The following is a 6,750-nucleotide window of genomic DNA, read 5'->3' on the forward strand; positions in this document are numbered from 1 at the left end:
GTTATTCAATCGCTTGCTTTATAAAGGTCAGACAGATTTTTATTTCAATGCCACCCTCCAGGGTTCCTTTGGCAATTTATTGGCATATTTGGGTAGTACTAACATTGTGTCAAATAGAAAGGAGAAAGCACTTTAAGTATTGCTGAGTTTTGTTCACAGCGGTTTAGATGGTACAATGATTCTCTACACTGTATCATTTTATTTTGTCCCATAAACAGAAATTAGGCTAACAATTAGAGTTTTAGCAACCAGGAAATGGCAAGCGATTTCTGCATTGTGCAGCTTACAAAAGTGATATTTCCCTAAAATGACAAATACACTATATCCTATGGATAACTAAAAGGTTTAGCTCTGGATGAGTAAACTGATATATTTGTCTGGTCTCTGACACCCAAAGTCCGGAAACTCCTAGCTAGTTATCAATAAAATGTGGTAAGTTTGTAATTTTTGTGAAATACCCCTTCCATTGAGGTTTTCGTAGTACAAGACAAAAACAGCAACACCTCCAAGGCACCTGTATTTATTTGCTTTTACCATAAACAGCTTAAGATATGGCCATTCTTCTGAAAAAGTGTTGAAAAAAATGTAAGTAATTTAAAGAGGACCAGAACCTATGATATGAATAATCAAGGATTTGAGACTATAAGGTTCTACCTGCAAAATGCATAGTTTTGAGATGAAAAGTCCCAGATCTGTTTTGTGATGTCTTCCTCTTTCATGACTCAATAAGTATATGACCTTAAATACAATAATTTTTTATGCACAACCCAGCATTGTGTAATTGGATTGCAAATAGAACATTATAGGTCCAAGTTAAAAGGTGTTTGCGCAGACGGAACTTTGTAAAAATAAATGTAGAGTGAAAACTGATTTACAACGGTGTTGTTTAATATCCATAAACCACCGTCAACAGAACAATACAATAAATGGGTCCAACAAAACCCCGGTAAATACCAGCATACCGTGCATAAGCACTACAAGAAACAATTACCGACAAGGACATGAGGGGTAACAGAGGGTTAAATACACAACATGTAATGGAATTGGATCCAGGTGTGATGGAAGACAAGACAAAAGCAATGGGAAATGAAAAGTGGATCAGCGATGGCTAGAAGGTCGGTGACTTCAACCGCTGAACGCCGCCCGAAGGGTTCAACTTCGGCGGAAGTCGTGACATACAACCTGTAATTTAAATTGATTTTTATTTGGATTTCATGCAATGGACATACACAAAATAGTTCAAATCGGTGAAGTGAAATGAAAAAAATAACTTGTTTCAAAAAAGTCTAAAAAATAAAAAACGGAAAAGTGGTGCGTGCATACAATATGTATTCACCCCCTTTGCTATGAAGCCCCTAAATAAGACCTGGTGCAACCAATTACCTTCAGAAGTCACATAATTAGTTAAATAAAGTCCACCTGTTTGCAATCTATGTGTCACAATATCTGTCACATGATCTCAGTATATATACACCTGAAAGGCCCCAGAGTCTGCAACACCACTAAGCAAGTGGCACCACCAAGCAAGCGGCACCATGAAGACCAAGGAGCTCTCCAAACAGGGCAGGGACAAAGTTGTGGAGAAGTACAGATCAGGGTTGGGTTATAAAAAAATATCAGAAACTTTGAACATCCCACGAAGCACCATTAAATCCATTATTAAAATGTTTTAAGAATATGGCACCACAACAAACCTGCCAAGAGAGGGCCACCCACCAAAACCCACGGACCAGGCAAGGAGGGCATTAATCAGAGGCAACAAAGAGACCAAAGATAATCCTGAAGGAGCTGCAAAGCCGCACAGGGAAGATTGAAGTATCTGTCCATAGGACCACTTTAAGTCGTACACTCCACAGAGCTGGGCTTTATGGAAGAGTGGACAGAAAAAATCCATTGCTTAAAGAAAAAAATAAGAAGGTACTCTGGTCAGATGAGACTAAAATTAAGCTTTTTGGCCATCAAAGAAAACGCTATGTCTGACGCAAACCCAACACCTCTCATTATCCCGAGAACACCACCCCCACAGTGAAGCATGGGGGTGGCAGAATCATGCTGTGGGGATGTGGGAAACTGTTCAGAATTGAAGGAATGATGGATGCCACTAAATACAGGGAATTTCCAGAGGGAAACCTGTTTCAGTCTTCCAGAGATTTGAGACTGGGACGGAGGTTCACCTTCCAGCAGGACAATGGCCCACAGGATACTGCTAAAGTAACTCTCGAGTGGTTTAAGGGGACACATTTAAATGTATTGTAATGGCCTAGTCAAAGCCCAGACCTCAATCCAATTGAGAATCTATGGTATGACTTAAAATTGCTGTACATCAGCGGAACCCATCCAACTTTTATTTATTATTTTTGATTTCACCTTTATTTAACCAGGTAGGCCAGTTGAGAACAACTTCTCATTTACAACTGCGACCTGGCCAAGATAAAGCAAAGCAGTGCGACAAAAACAACAGAGTTACACATAAACAAACGTACAGTCAATAACACAAAAGAAAAGAAAAATCGAAAAATCTATGTATAGTGTTTGCAAATGTGGAAGAGTAGGGAGGTAGGTAGGTAATAAATAGGTCCTAGAGGCAAAAATAATTACAATTTAGCATTAATACTGGAGGGATAGATGTGCAGATGATGATGTAAGTAGAGATACTGTGGTGCAAAAGAGCAAGAGGGTAAGTAATAATATGGGGAGGAGGTAGTCGGGTGTGCTATTTACAGATTGGCTGTGTACAGGTACAGTGATCGGTAAGCTGCTCTGACAGCTGATGCTTAAAGTTAGAGAGGGAGATATAAGACTCTAGCTTCAGAGAATTTTGCAATTCGTTCCAGTCATTGGCAGCAGGGAACTGAAAGGAAAGGCAGACAAAGGAAGTGTTGGCTTTGAGGATGACCAGTGCAATATACCTGCTGGAGCGAGTGCTATGGGTGGGTGTTGCTATGGTGATCAGTGAGCTGAGATAAGGAGGGCTTTAAGGGGGGCTTTACCTATCAAAGACTTATAGATGACCTGAAGCCAGTGGGTTTGGCGACGGATATGTAGTGAGGGCCAGCCACCGAGAGCATACAGGTCGCAGTGGTGGGTAGTATATGGGGCTTTGGTGATAAAACGGATGGCACTGTGATAGACTACATCCAGTTTGCTGAGTGTTTGGGGGCTATTTTGTAAATGACATCGCCGAAGTCAAGGATCGGTAGGATAGTCAGTTTTACGAGGTTTTTTTTTTTGAGGTATGTTTGGCAGCATGAGTGAAGGAGGCTTTGTTGTGAAAAAGGAAGCCGATTCTAGATGTAATATTGGATTGGAGATTCTTAATGTGAGTCTGGAAAGAGAGTTTACAGTCTAACCAGACACCTAGATATTTGTAGTTGTCCACATATTCTAGGTAAGAACCATCCAAAGTAGTGATGCTAGTCGGATGGGAGGGTGCAGGCAGCAATCGGTTGAAGAGCGTGCACTTAGTTTTACTAGCATTTAAAAGCAGTTGGAGGCCACGGAAGGAGTGTTGTATGGTGTTGAAGCTCATTTGGAGGTTTGTTAGCACAGGGTCCAAAGAAGGGCCAGATGTATACAGAATGGTGTCATCTGCGTAGAGGTGGATCAGAGAATCACCAGCAGCAAGAGAGACATCATTGATATATACAGAGAAAAGAGTCGGCCCGAGAATTGAACCCTGTGGCACCCCCATAGAGACTGCCAGAGGTCCGGACAACAGGCCCTCCGATTTGACACACTAATTCTATCTGAGAGATAGTTGGTGAACCAGGCGAGGCAGTCATTTGAGAAGCCAAGGCTATTGAGTCTGTCGATGAGAATGCAGTGATTGACAGACTCTAAAGTCTTGGCCAGGTCGATGAAGACAGTTGCACAGTTCTGTCTTTTATCGATGGAGGATATGATATTGTTTAGGACCTTGAGCGTGGCTAAGGTGCACACATGACAAGCTCGGAAACCAGATGGCATAGTGGAGAAGGTATGGTGGGATTCGAAATGGTCGGTGATCCAATTATTAACATGGCTTTCGAAGATTTTAGAAAGGCAGGGCAGGATGGATATAAACTCAGCAAAAAAAGAAACGTCCTCTCACTGTCAATTGAGTTTATTTTCAGCAAACTTAATGTGTAAAAATTTGTATGAACATAACAAGATTCAACATTAGACATAAACTGAACAAGTTCCACAGACATGTGACTAACAGAAATGGAATAATGTGTCCCTGAACAAAGGAGGGGGGGATCAAAATCAAAAGTAACAGTCAGTATCTGTTGTGGCCTCCAGCTGCATTAAGTACTGCAGTGCATCTCCTCCTCATGGACAGCACCACATTTGCCAGTTCTTGCTGTGAGATGTTACCTCACTCTTCCACCAGGGCACCTGCAAGCTCCCAGACATTTTTGGGGGGAACGGCCCTAGCCCGCATCCTGCGATCCAACAGGTTCCAGACGTGCTCAATGGGATTGAGATCCAGGCTCTTCGCTGGCCATGGCAGAACACTGACATTCCTGTCTTGCAGAAAATCACGCACAGAACGAACAGTATGGCTGGTGGCATTGTCATGCTGGAGGGTCATGTCAGGATGAGCCTGCACGAAGGGTACAACATGAGGGAGGAGGTTGTCTTCCCTGTAAAACAAGGTGTTGAGATTGCCTGCAATGACAACAAGCTCAGTCCGATGATGCTGTGACACACCGCCCCAGACCATGATGGACCCTCCACCTCCAAATCGATCCAGCTCCAGAGTACAGGCCTCGGTGTAACGCTCATTCCTTCCACGATAAACGTGAATCCGACCATCTCGGATGAGACAAAACCGCGAATCGTCAGTGAAGAGCACTTTTTGCCAGTCCTGGTCCAGCGACTGTGGGTTTGTGCCCATAGGCGATGTTGTTGCTGGTGATGTCTGGTGAGGACCTGCCTTACAACAGGCCTACAAGCCCTCAGTCCAGCCTCTCTCAGCCTATTGCGGACAGTCTAAGCACTGGAGGGATTGTGCATTCCTGGTGTAACTTGGGCAGCTGTTGTTGTCATCCTGTACCTGTCCCGCAGGTGTGATGTTCGGACATACTGATCCTGTGCAGGTGTTGTTACACGTGGTCTGCCACTGCGAGGATGATCAGCTGTCCATCCTGTCTCCCTGTAGCGCTGTCTTAGGCATCTCACAGTACAGACATTGCAATTTATTGCCCTAGCCACATCTGCAGTCCTCATGCCTCCTTGCAGCATGCCTAAGGCACGTTCATGCAGATGAGCAGGGACCCTGAGCATCTTTCTTTTGGTGTTTTTCAGAGTCAGTAGAAAGGCCTCTTTAGTGTCCTATTGTAATACCCTTGTTTGAACCAAGTATTAAGTGTATTTGTTATAATTAATTGGTAATGTACAAGTTAATAGGTTGGTTTACTTTTAAGTTTAAGTTTTGACCAATAAGGTCGCTTGATAAGCTGTGGCCAATGGGAGTTGACCTGGTTAACGGGAGGCCTGGGAAAAAAAGAGAAAAAGAGAGACGTTGAGAAAAGAATGGACATTACATTATGACCGTTGGTGAAGGAAAATGATAAAAGACGATAAAAATAGGTCAAAACCCATACCTACCGAGTTTTGAAGGGAAATACAGATTCTATTTTATGAGAGAGTTAATATCATTTTGTTAAGAAAGACTTAATAAAGACTGAAGCTACCGTCTCATCGTGGAGGTATTTGACAGCCTTGAGGTTACTGTTTCAATTTAATTTAATACATAGGAAAACATATCCTTATACAATAACAAAAATCTATAATCATTCTATCTGAAGTTAATACCCTAGTTGTCATCACCCTAGATAGTTTACAATGGGGATTCTTATTGGAGATGTCCTTCTCACCTAACATCCCATGCTGTTGAGATATTCTATGTAAGGTAATATCGTGAGTCAAGTTCGAGCCTGGTGAGAGGGTTACACTAAGTTTTCATAACTGTGACCTTAATTGCCTACCGTCTGTAAGCTGTTAGTGTCTTAACGACCGTGCATGTTCATTAATTGTTTATGGTTCATTGAACAAGCATGGGAAACAGTGTTTAAACCCTTTTCGATGAAGATCTGTGAAGTTATTTGGATTTTTACAAATTATCTTTGAAAGGCAGGGTCCTGAAAAAGGGACGTTTATTTTTTTGCTGAGTTTAGGTCTATAGCAGTTTGGGTCTAGAGTGTCTCCCCCTTTGAAGAGGTGGATGACCACGGCAGATTTCCAATCTTTGGGGATCTCAGAAGATACGAACAACTTGAAGGAGCTGGAGCAGTTTGTCCTTGAAGAATGGGAAAAAATACCAGTTGCTAGATGTGCCAAGCTTATACAGACATACTCCAAGAGACTTGCAGCTGTAATCGCTGCAAAAAGTGTCTCTACAAAGAATTTACTTTGGGGGGGGGTAAATAATGGAGAGAAAAGCTTGTATCCGTGAATATTTTCTGATTATTTGTTGCATTCAATCTGTGAATCTAACAGGTTTGAGAAGTTGGATGTCTGCTGCCACAGATAAGTTAGGTTAAACAATAGGTTCGGATGGCTGTCTCACCTTTCTTGTTTGTTTCCCTGAAAACGTTCTATACAAGAGCAGTGTAACAGTCTTTGCTGTATCTTTATACTTATTTCCCCTGTGTCTGTAAAGGCTAACGGTCTGGAAAATCCTGCTGATGAAAATGGAAAATGGAATGAATGGACTCCCAAGCAAGCACATCTGGGGTGGCAGGTAGCCTAGTGGTTAGAGCCTTG

The sequence above is a fragment of the Oncorhynchus tshawytscha genome, linkage group LG10 (genome assembly GCF_018296145.1).
Source record: "Oncorhynchus tshawytscha isolate Ot180627B linkage group LG10, Otsh_v2.0, whole genome shotgun sequence".
Lineage (NCBI taxonomy): Eukaryota > Metazoa > Chordata > Actinopteri > Salmoniformes > Salmonidae > Oncorhynchus > Oncorhynchus tshawytscha.